The sequence below is a fragment of the Phycodurus eques genome, chromosome 3 (genome assembly GCF_024500275.1).
Source record: "Phycodurus eques isolate BA_2022a chromosome 3, UOR_Pequ_1.1, whole genome shotgun sequence".
Taxonomy (NCBI): domain Eukaryota; kingdom Metazoa; phylum Chordata; class Actinopteri; order Syngnathiformes; family Syngnathidae; genus Phycodurus; species Phycodurus eques.
This window is the reverse complement of record NC_084527.1, coordinates 17,884,404-17,900,084: the sequence shown is the minus strand read 5'-3', so window position 1 is coordinate 17,900,084 and position 15,681 is coordinate 17,884,404. Positions and strand designations below refer to the sequence as shown.

Sequence of the window (15,681 nt, the reverse complement as noted above, 5' to 3'; positions counted from 1 at the left end):
CTCAGTATGATGAAGTAATATTAGTCATTTTTTTGCAAAGGAATAAGAAAATATGCCTGTGAGCATTGTTGTATTATCTGCCTCCATTTGGTGCTCCAGAAAATGAAAACACTTAAAGGTCATGAAAAGTAATTTGATGATGTAAATATCAAAAAGTATCGGTATCTGCATTGAGAATACTATTATTAGATCGATACCAAATGTTCGCAGTGTCACACACCACTGATATCAAAAGCAATGGTGGAATCAATATTATCGCTATTTGGATCAACGTGCCCACCACTATTGTGCACGTGTGTGTGCGTGTGTGTGTGTGTGTTTGTGTGTCTGTCCAGTTGATATACCCACTGTTGATCAAACGCAGATCAGATTTATTAGGGAGTCACTTCAGCTTGACTGTGTGCATTCATACACACACACACACACACACACACACGCACGCTGATAGCGGCAGTGCAGACTGAAAAGTTATCAGTCTCGGGCGGGTGATAGTGCCTTCACAGGAAGGGGGGAGCGCGATAAAGTGAGAGATAGCGTTCCCACACAGGCGCACATTCGCCTTTAAACTAATATTAGTCCGTCCCGCTGGAGTTTCCTTTAATGTCTTTTATTTAAAAATTCCCCCCTTTCCCTGCCACCCTCGGTGTGTGTGTATGTGCGTGTTTGTGTGTGTGTGTGTAAAAGGAGAAGAAAGGTCTGGTTCCTCCGATAGGGAGGAAGAAAAACAGCCTGCTTGTCAGACAAGATGCGCAGCTCGCTCCTTCAAAAGCAGCACAAAGAGTAAGAAATATGAAAGCCGATCATGTTCCTTTTTGTTCATCTCGGTATAAGTGCCATCGCTGTTCCGAGCTAATTATCCTGACTATCTTTTGCTTTTGATGTTTCAATCGGAAACATATTGTATTTTCATCTTGTTTTATGTTTTAGATCTCATCCTGGCTGCCATAGCTTTAGCCTCAAGCCAACTGCTGGTAATTGGGTGAGCAGGTAATTACGTTTAGCAACAGCCTAACAATGGAGACATGCCAACCTGTACACATATTTTTTTGGTTACCCATTTTTTCCTTTAAAGTACAGTCCGTTTCTGTTTTGCAGATGCAGTACTTAAGTCAGCCCACCATATTGATAATTTATATTGTGCATGTGCAGTACTCACATCCAAAACTAAAGGCAAGGTACCAGGGTTCGGACTCACCCTCAAAATCCCGATTCGGATTGACGGTCATGAATGACTTCTTAATCAGAATCGAATCTTTATTCCTTGTACAAACCCCAATTCCAATGAAGTTGGGACGTTGGGTAAAACTTAAATTAAAACAATTACAACAATTTGCAAATCCTTTCCAACATATATTCAATTGAAAGCACTACAAAGACGTGCAAACTTAGACTTTTACAAATATTCACCCAATTTGAATTTGATGCCTGCAACACAGTCCGAAAAAGCTGGGACAGGGGCATGTTTACCACTGTGTTGCATAACCTTTCCTTTTCACAACATTAAGCATTTGGGAAGTGAGCGAGGACACTAATTGTTGCTTTGTAGGTGGAATTCTTTCCCATTCTTGCTTGATGTACAAGTACAACTTCAGTTGCTCAACAGTCCCGGGTCTCCGTTGTCATATTTTGCGCTGCATAATGCGCTACACATTTTCAACGGGAGGCAGGTCTGGACCTCTGGCAGGCCAGTCTAGTACTCACACACTTTTACTACAAAGCCACGCTCTTGTAACACCTTCCGAATGTGGTTAGAGATTGTCTTGCTGCGATAAGCCGGGACGTCCCTAAAAAAAGGCATTGCTTGTATGGCAGCATTTGTTGCTCCAAAACCTGTATTTACCTTTCCGCATTAATGGTGCCTTCAAAGATGTGCAAGTTATGCAAGCCGTGGACATGTTTTGGCAAATCTTTTTCTGACAGAATAAGTAAAGAAGGAATCTTGTCTTTGTGGGTTTAAAATAAATAAAATATTTAAAAATAAAATAAATAAATAAGAAATAAATCTTTGCAAAGAGAGGAAAAGGTACTAGTCGTCATGAGTTGTTACCCCTTACTGAAGCCCGACCAAAACATCACCTTGATTATAAGTGAGACACAGAGTGAAGAAAAGAGAGAGAGAGTGAAAAAGAAACGCACCCCTCTCATTCCCACAACATTCTCACACAGCTTTGTCCAGCTGCACTCACTCTGTGTGGAGTGGAGTTTGCATCCCACATCCCAAAAACATCCGTGGTAGGTTGATTGAAGACTCTAAATTGCCCCGAGGTGTGAATGTGAGTGCGAATGGTTGTTTGTTTATATGTGCCCTGTGATTGGCTGGCGGCCGGTTCAGGGTGTACCCGCCTCCCGCCCGAAGATATCTGGGATAGGCTCCGGCAGCCCGCGACATTAGTGAGGATAAGTGGTAAAGAAAATGGATGACTGGAATAACTTTCATCAGTTTGAACATGAAATATCTTGTCTTCGTACAGTAGTGCATTCAACTGAATATAGGATGAAATAGATTTCAGAATCAGAATCATCTTTATTTGCCAAGTAGGATCCTGTTTGTGGACTTCAGCTCTGCGTTCAACACCATCATCACCGAACTCCTCTCCTCCAAGCTTCTCCAGCTCAGCGTCTCGCCTGCCATCTGTCAATGGATTTACACTGTTTTATTAACTTTGGCCTTCATCCTAGCAGAGACTCTTCTGTCACATAACACACCTGACATCTTCCTCCACACGTTCCAACCAGCTTGGACCCGTTCCTTCACTTCCTGACCACACTCACCATTGCTCTGGACGGTGGACCCCAAATATTTAAAGTCCTCCACCCTTGCCATCTCTTCTCCCTGTAGCCTCCCTCTTCCCCCACCACCCCTCTCATTCATGCACATATATTCTGATTTACTGCAGTGAATCTTCATTCCTTTGCTTTTCAGTGCATGCCTCCATCTTTCTAAGTGTTCCTCCACCTGCTCCCTGCAGATCACAATGTCATCTGCAAACATCATGGTCAACGGGGAGTCTAACCTCATCTGTCAGCCTATCCATCACCACTGCAAACAAGAAGGGGCTCAGGGCTGATCCCTGCTGCAGTCCCACCTCCACCTTAAATTCATTCCGTCACCACCAAGTCTCCTCCTCTCCTTTCCTGCCAGAAGATACACCAAGTACTCTCCTGCCCGCCTCTCTGATCACCTTGGCTGCAGTGGTCCAGTCTTCTGGAGGCTCCTCCTGTCCACCGAGAGCCTGTCTCACCTCTTCCCGAAAAACTGCACAACACTCGTCCTGTCTCAGCTTCCACCACATGGTCTCTGCTCTACCTTTGTCTTCCTAATCTTCCTCCCCACCACCAGAGTCATCTTACACACCACCATCCTATGCTGTCTAGCCACACTCTCCCGTACTACTACCTTACAGTTGGTAACCTCCTTCAGATTAAATCGTCTGCATGCTTCTACCTCCGCTCTTGTAGGTCACCCTATGTTCCTGCCTCTTCTGGAAACAGGTGTTCACTACAGCCCTTTGCATCCTTTTTGCAAAGTCTACCACCATTTGTCCCTCCAAGTTCCTTTTCTGGATGCCGTACTTACCATCACTTCTTCATCACCCCTATTTCCTTCACCAACATGTCCATTACAATCTGCACCAATCGAGACTCTGTCTGGGATGCTCAGAACTACGAACTACTTTGTCTAGCTCCTTCCAGATTTTACTCTTTCACCTCTAGGTCACATCCTACCTGTGGGGCATAGCCACTAATCACATTATACATAACACCCTCGATTTAAAGTTTCAGCCTCATCACTCGATCTGATACTCTTTTCACCTCCAAGACATTCTTAGCCAACTCTTCTTTTAACCCGGGCCACGACCGATCCGGTATGACATTTTTTGGATGAGCGCTCATATTTGTTTGGCAAAGTTTTAAGCCGGATGCCCTTCCTGACGCAACCCTCTGCATTTATCCAGGCTTGGGACCGGCCTACAGTTTGCATTGGCTTGTGCCCCCCATGGGGCTGCATTAAAATAAGGATGATTTTGATTCAGATAAATAAAGATTATTCAAATTCTGACTTGGCGTCGGATCAATACTAAATCTCATAAAAACACACATACCCTCATGGGCAACCGCACAGCAGCAGATTACTCAAGTGAGACTCGTTTGCAATAGCTACAAAAAAAGAATCACACTGTGAACATACGGTATGTTGCACTAAAACAAAATTCTGCGTGATTGGGTTTGTATTCTCAGTCGAAATGTCACAAGGAAGCAAACAAATAGACTTGCTTCTGAGAGTAAACAACAAGGTGTGATAAAAGTAAAGGTATGCTAACTTGCTGTAGAGTGCAGTTGAAGATGAAGTGGTTCCGTCGCATGGAGAATGTATGCTCAGCGTTCCTTGGATACAGAGACGTGTGACTTGAAATGTTAGATCACCAAGTTCCTTACTGTAAAATTCAGTTGCAGATGAGAAAATAAATATATAATACTGTAGTACATGCTGAAAGACATGAGAGCAAGTGCTCTGCGGCATACAGCAAAGTTGGGGCTCTTATTTACAATGTCCACATAATGTATAGCACATAAATGACATTAAAATAAGATAACAGAGTCAAATATAGTATATAGGTGCTTTAAAACTTGGTGGCTATTGGAGAAAATCTCTCGGGCATGACAGCTTTTGAACCCAAAATTTCCCAAATGACTCTTCAATGGCTGCTTGGAACTAAATGGCATACTTCCTGTGTCTTTTCAGCCCTGGGTTCTTGAGACTTTTTTTGTGGATCAACTCATGATTTAAATTCCACGTTGCTAAGTTAAACAGGCTTCGGGGGCTGCATTTTCCCCAAAATAAAATAATAAATCTACGGGGCACTACAGAGACAGTTCTTGTCAGCCATGAACTCCTTAATATGGGAACGCCCCAAATTATGATTATTTGGCCTAAAATTAGCCCTAAAATTTGTTTAACCCTAACAAAAAAAAGAAAAGAAAACTAAACTAACAGAACTCAATTGGTGATTGATAATCTTCCATTAATTTTCTGTACTGAAATGAGGATCTTTGAACTTTAAAATATGTTTTTCTAAAACTTGTTTTGACAATATTTGGATATTCATTGATATTTTTTTCATAACTTCTATGTTTGCTTGGTGTTGTCACAGTGATGTGAATGCTGATTTGGACGACGACATCAACCATTCATCCCACGTTGTCTTGCACCAGCATGAAAATCAATGGACAGAAAAAAAAACATTTTCAAGTCTACAAATACGATTCCAAAACAGAACTTTAAGCACAACTCAACTGGTAAGAAAGACAGGATAATAGAGTGACAAAGAGCTTTAAAAATCAAAAACGAGGCGCAGAATTTTTATGCGCCGCACCGGGAACAGTAAGGAGCTTCTAAGCACACTAGACATTTATTATTGAAGGAATCCCGTTAGCGCTTTGGAGATCGGCAAAATAATCCAACAGGCCATTCTTGTGTAAACCAATGGAGTGATTCAAGGTTTAGCAGGAAGGTTGCAGTACTAATAGATGTTTCCCCTCGCATCATTCTGCATCGGTGGACTTAACAAAGTTGTTGTGTTGGTCCACCAATTCAAAAAGACCAAACCAACTGAACTTTTGGCACTTTGTAAGTGCCTGAAAAGTGAAAATTCTAATGTAATAATATGACATGCCACAGAGATTCGTGTTGTTAACAACCCTGCAACATTTGAAGGAATAATTTGAAAAAATTAAAAAGAAACAAATTTTAAATTTGTATCAGTCGCTGCCGCATAAATCCAAAGCCTGTAGACTTAACCCTGTGTGAAAAAGTAAAAATCCTTACAAAGCGGGCTTGTTTTTAACCCTAAACCTAAAACCTGAACATAACCCTAAACATAAACCTGCCCTAATTTAACCATATTCCAATCCACTAATCCTAATTCTACCAAAACCCTAACCCCCAAACCCAATAACATAAAGCAAAACTCCAAACCCATAATCTTAACCCTTATTCACTCTCTCTAATCCTAACCAATTTACCCTAGCCACTAACTCTAGTCTAACCCCTAAGCCCTAACTCACTAAAGCTGACAATGTTTTTCCATCAAGCAGCAATAGACTTAGTTGATTAGTCAAGTAATAATCAGAAAAGAGATCAAACAAAATAATTGTAAATGCTGACTATAGGCTGTGTTTGCATGTTGGGAGCCAGTGTACGCTTCGGCTAGTGCATCTGTGACTTGTTTTGGAGGCCAACTTGTACTTTATAACGTGTCTTTAAGTCCAAACCAGGGGAGTATCAGGTCTTCCTCAGAGGCATCGTCTGATCTAAGGGAAGGTCAGGCCAGCCTTGGGGGTATGACACAGATTGAGCCAGACTGGACTCAACTGTACTCCACCCGTTGTCTGTGATTTTTAGTAAAAGGGCATTTTTAAGGCTCGGACGTGGACAGAGAAGACGTAGAAAGCAAGGCTAAAAAGCAAAAAGGGAACATCCACATGTCCTGACACAGGCTCACAAGCGGATATTGACTCACCACCTCAGGGGCCTGTGCCCTGTCATCAATATTAAATGCTTCTGCTGACAATAGCCTGTATTTTCCCCAAATCAAACCTGGCATCTAATGACCGCGAGGCGTGAGAAGGTGTCACGATACGAGCCCCTCGGATCCTGTGATTTGAACACGGCCGCGGAGCTAAGGCGTACATCAACTTTCCATTTCCAGTTTATATGCTTTACAAATTGCACAACCCCCCGCCCCCCGCCCGCGCCTCTCGCCACTCGTCAATAAGCACACGGGGAATACTAATGCCGCTGCATCAAAGCCAAACAAATGAGAAGAGCGAGGGGAAAGAGAGGTAAGAGGCCACCGAGAGAAACATAAGCGAAACCGTGAAGAGTGCCAACGAGAAAAAGATACAAACAAGCCATCAATCACTTTGCATTTCAATCATTCCCCCCCCCCCCCCCAGCCATAAGAAATCATGCAAATACCTTATTTCCTCAAATAGATATGTCCATCCATCCCGTCCGTTTCTGTACGGATTGCCTGTTATATGTTCACGGGTGAGCTAGAGCCTGTCTCGGTTGACTTTGGGGAAGAAGTGGGGTACACGAGAAGTGGAGTACACCCTGGACTGGTCACTAGCCAATTGCGAGGTACATGCTGTACAGACAAACGGCCATTCACACTTACATTCAAACATGGAAACAATTTAGTCTTCCATGAACCCAACATGTATGTTTTTGGAAATTAGGAGTAGGAGTGATCGAAGCAGTCATTTCATGACAAAATTGCAGGACTTTTTTCCCAATTTAAAAAACAGGTGCCTAACATGTCTATTATATGCTTTTGTCAAAAACACCAAGTATACTGTAAATAACAGTAGCACATTTTCTCTCCGGCCACAGCTACTTTGTTCTGAAAAAAAAAATTGAGTGTGAACAGCAAAGTGGACCTCATTAAGACAGATTGTATTTTCACTCGCGGAGGCAGCAATCCATCACCCTGCCGCTAAATTACACTTGTCAGTTAGTGTGGCGAATCCATAGACCCAACTATTTTTTTACTAGCAATTGCATAATATGTCCCCTTAAAGAGAAGGGTGAGAACCAAACAACAAACCGAGACTACTATTATCTGCCTATAAATGTATTTCCATGTGTCTTAAAGTAAATTGTGAGATCATTTTTAGTGTCTTGGTACGAAATGGAACATTGTCTTGGCTGGTTCACCAATACCATAGATACTATAAATACATAAACACAAAAACATTACACATCAAGGCCAATAACAAGTCCATTTTGCCTTGCTTCATCCTGTACTGTTTACATTAAGACAGATGATCAGGTTATGGATTCTCATTTGAATTTCCGGGCCTTATTTTTTTCCCAGAAAATTGCAACAAGTTGTTCAACTGGCAAACATTCAAGGTCTATTGCCAGACAAAACAAGATGTTTTCGCATAATTGTCTGGAAGAGTTCACATTGTGTGCTGGTCACATATGAATAGTGACAGGCTACCCCTCCCCCACCGCGTCAATGATTCTGGCAAGGTGGGCCGATGCCTCCTAGCCCCTGCCAAGCGGTCTCGTCGCGAGCGTCTTTGCATATGAGAAACTCGTCGATGCATATCAGTCGAGGGCTGCTTTGCCCTCGAGAGCTCTCAAAGAAGAATGAATAAAGCTGTCAAAACCTCTCCCCGGAACACCTTCTTTGCTTTATACTTGCAAACGTAAATGCTCAGTAATGTCTGGGTGAGGCAACGGTCAAACACAGGGGAAACTGATGGAAATGCCTTGATTTTGGTATTCTGAAAATAATTTATCGATTCCATTTGATTAGTACTTGAGGCAAAGGAATTAAAAGCTGAAGTATATTGCAAATATTTTTTTAGTTTAAATAAATGAGCAGAGGCAAGGATTGGCTGGATCTCAGAGTTATGAACACGTGCATGTTACCAGAGATACAGCGGTGCCTTGAGATACGAGTTTAAGTCGTTCCGTGACGACGCTTGTCTCAAAACACTCATATCTCAAACCATCTTTCCCCATTAAAATGAAAGATAATGCAATTAATCTGTTCCAGCCCCCCCAAACAACAGCAATTAATTTTTTTATGTTTTTCAGAAGAAATATTGCACTTGAGTATTGTACTGTGTAAAAACACACAATAATTACAGCTGCTCACCACATAACCTGCAAACACAGAAATGTGAGCACAAAACAGGACCGTACCTAATGTATTGTCCGTGTGTGTGTATGTGAATGAAAGAGCAGATTGCAGAGGGTGCAGGGAAAGTGGGTGTGGGTGCACGCTAACAGATGGCAGCAGAGGAGGTTTAAATTTTTCTTTTTTGCGCTCCTTCTTAAAGAGCAATTTGGGAGATTGTTTGTGCAACTCTATAATTCATTCCCTGAGATTGAATATTTCACACACAAACAGGGTTGTTAAAAGCTTTTCATCAGAAAAGTAGGAAATATTTATATTTTAAAATTTGAAATCCATAATACAAGACAATGTATTTTCTTTAACTTTGTCACACGGCCATAAGGCAACACTTAATTTGATTTGAAAACCATACCCCTCGTAAAGATAATTACATCAGGTTTTAAGGACAGTTTTAGTGGCAAGGCCTGGACAACTGATTACTGGAATACAATATGAAGATGAAATCAAATATAATTAAAGCCGCCAGTAGTGATCAACAGGCTCTTGTAATAAATATCATTATAAACGGTGTTATGGAGTAATGAATTACATGTCACGAGATTATGTAATTTAATTACAAAATTTACTTAACTGTAATCCATTATATAGTATTACTGGGAGAAAATGTGTAACTAAATTACATTTGCTTTTGGAAATTTCCATGGTTGCAATTTTAGCTACAATTTTAAAATCACCGCCAAATCGCTGATAATAAAGCTCACTTATGATCCGCTCTCTCTAACCATGTGCCAATCTGCCAGTAGACTCAATCGACTTGTCAATGGTTTGGCAGTCAGCTGAGCAGCAACACTGCGTCACACAAGATGTTCCGGGATTGGAAATACAAAAAAAAAACACTATACACAGACAAAGGATAAGGGCGAAAACATTTTAGAACAATGTAAAGTGTGAGTGAGTGAGTGAGTGAGTGAGTGAGAGAGAGAGAGAGAGAGAGAGAGAGAGCGAGAGAGAAAAGGTGGTGGTGACGTCGAAACCCGAGGATACCGAAAGGTATGCAGCCTACTAGCTTATATCGGCTAGCTGTAACTGTAAGTATTCACATAGCCTCCAATAAAATTGGAAAAATTGTCTCTTTTTATGCCGAGCAGGTTATATAATGATGATGACAAAGTCAACTTTAGTTTGCTATCATTTCTGATGCAAAACAGTGTGATCAATAAGATGCATGTCATGTACTCCAACCCTCACTATTAAAAGTACAGCAGCAGGTGGTTCTTCGCGGGGAAAAAAATAAAAAAAATAAAAGACACCACTCTCCCCTCCCACGAGTTCATAGTGGAGGTCGACGCCTCGGACTCCGGAGCTGGAGCCGTCCTCTCGCAGCGGGACCTCACGACTCAGAAACAACACCCATGTACTTTGTTTTCCCGACGCCTATCCTCTGCAGAGAGGAATTATGACGTCGGCAACCGAGAGCTGCTGGCCATAATGTGGGCCCTGGAGGAATGGAGGCACTGGCTGCAAGGGACTGAACCAACCATTTCTCATTTGGACCCACCACAAAAACCTCGCTTACCTCCGTTCCGCTAAACGTCTCAACCCCCGACAAGCTCGGTGGGCACTATTCCTGAGCAGGTTCAATTTCAGTCTCTCCTTCCGTCCCAGTTACCATAACACCAAGGCAGATGCCCTATCCTATCCCGTATTCACTCACCACCTCCCAGCTCAGCAGAACCCGAACCCATTCTTACTTCCTCCTGTTTCATCGCTGCTGCCACGTGGAAGATCGACCAGGTGGTCAAGGAGGCTCAAAAGAAACAACCTGATCCCAAGACCGGGCCTCCAAACCACCTGTTTGTACCGGATTCCGCATGTTCTGAAGTCCTACAGTGGGCCCACAACTCTAAACTCACTTGTCACCCTGGCATCACCCATACTACCCAGTTCATCCAGCAGCACTTCTGGTGCCCCAGCCTCATCAAAGACATCGGTGAATTCGTCCAGGCCTGCTCCGTCTGCGCCTGAGGGAAGTCGTCACACCTGCCCCCAGCTGGTCTGTTGCGCCCCTTGCCGATTCCAAGCCGCCCTTGGTCTCACATCGCCGTGGACTTCATTACCGGCCTGCCCCCCTCAGAAGGTAACACAGTCACTTTCTATCATCGATCAATTCTCCAAATGTGTCCATTATGTGCCCCTCCCCAAACTCCCGTCTTCCCTGGAAACTGCTAACCTTGTCTTGCGTGCGTTTAAACTCCATAGTATACCCATCGACATTGTCTCTGATCGAGGTCCCCGAGTTTTCTTCTCAGGTCTGGAAGGAATTCTGCAAGGCGGCTGCTCTGCAAGGCGGTAGGCGCAGCAGCCAGCTCATCCTCGGGGTATCATCCGCAGTGTCCGGGCGGCGTTGACCCGGTCCACGGCACGTAACAAGCAGCTCGTCATTGCTCCCCTATGCCCAAATACAAGGTGGGTCAAACCGTCTGGCTTTCCTCCCACTTCAAACAGAGTCCCGTAAGCTCACTCCATGTTTCATTGGTCCTTTCCCCATTACCAAAATCATCAATCCCACTTCCGTCCAATTGAAACTTCCACAGTCCTTGAAAATTCAACCCACGTTCCACATCTCTTTGCTTAAGCCTGCCTCTGCCTGCACCCTTATTATGAAGCGCTATTGTCTAAATTGTGCACATTTGTCTTTAGGTCAACATGCTATCATATCTTCCACGTTCTATACACATATAATGTAACAAACTTTTTATTTCTTTTATTTCATCATTTTTTGTTGTGTTATCAGTTTATTATTTGTGTAAAGAACGTATGTGGTTAATTTCAAAATAATGTTCTATGGGTTGGTTTTAATCCACTTTTTGAGGAATTATCTGAGGGTCCTGTCTATGTTGACCAATACTGGCCACTCATGCCGGATTAGCATCTGCTCCATTTGCACACTGATTGAGGAGTATCTGCAACATTTGCACAATCAACATTGTCCCAGATCATCACACTACTCGTCACTTTAAACTGCATACATTCCTTGAAGTCTCGGCGCCCTTTGCACAATGCACATTGCACCGGACTATTGCAATATTAGTCATTCGCACTGCTCTAAGTGCTAGAGGACTCTGCATCTTTTTGCACAATTGTATAAAAGTAAATAAATAATGTACCGGCATTACCAGATAACTAGCAACGCTATTGCAAAGTGACTGTTTTTTGTCAATGTCTTTATGTCTCAAAAGTGTTCTGTCTTTTGTCGAACGAGAGCGGCTCCAACTACCGGAGACAAATTCCTTGTGTGTTTTTTGGACATACTTGGCAAATTAAGATGATTCTGATGTATTAATTCAAAATGTAATCAAATGTAATGAGTTGTATTACTTGAGAACGAAATTTTAAAAAAAGGTGATAGAGGAGTGCGTGGTAAGAGATTTGTCGCTTTCCATATAGTGTGCTTCCTCAGGGAGCGTTCACAGCTGTCAGTGCGTGGCCAGTCACACATTTTGACTGTCGTTGCTTGGAGACATCCACGTTGAGAATTACAGCCATAGTAGCGTGAAGCATAAATGGAGGGCCATGAAGAGTGTGGCGATCGCTGACTGGTGACAGTCAGTGTCCTTGTGTCCCTCCGGGGGAATGATGCAAAGTGACACTCCTGACACCCATCTTGACATTACACAGTGACAAGGGGAAAAAAACAACAAACTTTGTCCCTAAAAGCCCCATTTTGCTGACACCTTTCACCTCTGAGTTGGCACCTTTTGCATTGGCCTCTTCCGATGGTTTCAATCACAATGTGCATGAATAACTTAAATGGAAATAGTTTCTGCCTGTGCACTAAAATGGACACATGGATGAATGAATCAATGAATTACTAAATGAACATTCATAATTTAATAATGTATGTGTGGATGAATACAAAAGCATGAATGAATGATGCAGAAACAGACGAATGAGAGGATGAATGAACACAAGCAGAGGGTCAAATGAATTAATGTCCAGTAATAAATGAATGAATGATTACATGCACAAGAATGATGAATGAATGTAGAACTTGAATGATTTGACTGAATGAACTAATGACCATATGCACAGGGCGAATGAATGAATGATTGCACAAAATTGATGGATGATAAATGGAGGAATGGACACAAGCAGTGGATCGAATGAAGGAATGAATTATTACATGCACAAGAAAGATGTACGAATGCATGAAATATTGAACATATGCACTGGACGGATGAATGAATATGAATAAAATCAATGATTGCACAAAGACTGTTGGATGAATGGAAATGCATGGGTGAATGAATAAATGCATCAACTTACAGTATTCACAGTGATGAATGAATGAATGGAAACTCGCATGTAGATAAATTAATAAAAGGACATAAGTACCAGGCGAATGAATGAATAAAAAAACTGTGTACAGGAATAAATGAGTGAATTAATGGGCACATGCTGTGATCGATGAATGAATGAATGAGGACCAAGATTGATGCGCAGATGGATAGATGCTCAATGAGTACCCTGAATGAGACTTTTTGTTTTTGCTTTGTGTTTGATAAAGAAAATTAGCACTGTATTAAATAAAACATGGCAAATGAGAATGTGGAAAAAATAAGCTGGTTTTATCATGTTTAACTACTGTACGTACAATTGAATGATGTCAAGAGCTGAAGTCAGTTTGGCTGGTTAGTCTGCGTGTGAGCGTCTGGGCATGAGTTGTGGCCTACAACAGTTCTCTTTTTTTTGTGTGTGCGTTTGTCCCGTTCAATAAACGGCTGAAAGTGCATGAGCAACTGTGCCTCTCCTTGTCCACGTCCAAGGACAATGCAGTACCTCGATTGCTTGTTTTTTTGTTTTTGTTTTTGTCCTCTTCACTCAAGCGGTGGATTGATAAATGGTTGGGTGGATGATGACTGGATAAGTATCGCATAGACATGAGTCTGAATGAATGCACTGAAGGCTTGCAATCATGTTGTCATCTCTCTGCATTAACAACAACAATATGGCTGAGGAGGAGGCCCGACGTGACCTTCAAGTCGCTGAATAAATAAATAGTTGATGAAGACATTGTGTTGTTGCATTTCCACTGAGGTGCGTTTAAGCTCATCAGCAGGCTTGGCTGGCCGGCGGAATGAATACGCGTTACGTGAGCACACTTTCTCCCCTCCTCTGCTCTGACACACCCATGGTGTGCCACCCTTCAAATTATTTATCACAAGTAATTATTACTTCATATAGAGTGATAGGAAGTAGCAATGGGAAAGGGTTTCAAGACAAGGTTAGGTTTTTCGTGCAGGTTTAGGGTTTCAAATGAGGTTTTTCAGACAGGGCTAGTGTTTCAAATTTGGATTTCAATCATGGTTTCAAGCAAAGGTTAGGGTTTCAAAGTAACTTTTTATTCCAGGGTCAACATTTTCACCAAAGGGTTACGATTTTAATACAGGATTATGGGTTCTAGTTCAGGTTTTAAAAAGAGATGAGAAGTTATCATATTTAAACCAGGGTTAGGGGTTGTTTTTTTTAAACCTGTCCTGTTCAGCTGCATGGCCTTGCAGAATGGAGGATCTGTATGCCTTTTGTGCTAGAATGCTAGAACAGTTTTGCTGTGCAACATGGGGAGTTATAAATACTCCCTCCGCTTATTTTTTATTTTTATTTTTATTATTATTATTATGATGCCGGCATGGTGAAAGATTGGTTAGCACACCTGCCTCACAGTTCTGGGGAGCGGGGTTCAAATTCCGGCCCCGCCTGTGTGGAGTTTGCATGTTCTCCCCGTGCCTGGGTGGGTTTTCTCCGGGCACTCCGGTTTCCTCCCACATCCCAAAAACAGGCGTGGTAGGTTGATTGAAGACTCTAAATTGCCCGTAGGTGTGAATGTGAGTGCGAATGGTTGGTTGTTTCCATGTGCCCTGCGCTTGGCTGGCGACCGGTTCAGGGTGTACCCCGCCTCCCGCCCGAAGATTGCTGGGATAGGGTCCAGCAGCCCGCGACCCTAGTGAGGAGAAGCGGTAAAGAAAATGGATGGATGGATGAATGGGTTTTCTGAAGTGTTTCTGAGCCCATGTGGTGATATCCTTTACACATTGATGTCGTTTTTTGGGTCGGTGGCCCCCCCCCCCCCTCCCCTCCACGCACAAGGAGGGGGGGGGGGGGCAAGCCAGCGAGCCCGTCGAGGAGGGGACCCAACCAGGGGGACGCCACCGACCCCCCAGGACACAGGGAGGTCCACAGCCCAACCAAACTACCCTGACCAGTCCCAAAGGGTGTGGACGCAGGGCCCAGGAGGCAAACCAAGAGAAATGTGAAACCCCACTACCCTATTAATATGGTTAACAGGTCCCTGACTGGCAACCATTATCCCTGTGCCATGATCGTGTCTGGTGCATTAAAATGGGGGAGACTGGTGGGGGTGAGGCGAGACGGTCACATGGCAATGATGACCCGTAACAGTCACCCCCACCCAGGACCAACCAGCTCCCCAAAGGATGTGCGAGTGTATGTGGTGCGGGAGAAAGGCATGGCGGGCCAGAGAACAGGCCGGAGTGCCGGGACACCTTGCAGAGTGTCCTCCCCAGCCCGACACTGCCCTTCCCCTTCAGATGGGTGTATGAAGCATTAAAACTGGAGGACTGGCAGGGCAGAGAAGGTGGGGCGAGCAAACCGGAAATCAGCACATACGTGCCAGCACCCGGCCCGGCGCCCGCCCCCTCATGCCAGTCCCCCAGGGGACCCTGAATGAGATGTGAATGTGCCCAATGTGAGAAGTATGTACAGTTTGAGTACTAAAAATGTGCAGTGTGTGTAAAGTAAGAGGCTAGACTCCTGCGGAACCGGCCCCGCCGGCTAGCAGACCACAGAGAAAAGGGGGGCAGCCCCTCCCCACCCTACTACTAATCCCCCCCCCCCCCCCAAAAAAAAAAAAAAAAAAAAAAACACCCATTGCTCAGCGAACAGAACAAGGCTAAGAAGGCAGGCCCATTCAAGGCAGGAGACGCTGACACCCTACAATAAGCCC

At 43.5% G+C, this 15,681-nt stretch overlaps 1 long non-coding RNA gene across 1 annotated transcript; it reads left to right on the top strand.

Moving 5' to 3' along the window:
- Positions 1-693: 693 nt before the first annotated feature.
- Positions 694-5,403, top strand: LOC133399588 (uncharacterized). The gene is made up of 3 exons (XR_009768228.1): positions 694-780; positions 928-987; positions 5,154-5,403. It is a non-coding gene; the product is annotated as an uncharacterized LOC133399588 (long non-coding RNA).
- The last annotated feature ends 10,278 nt before the right edge of the window (positions 5,404-15,681 follow it).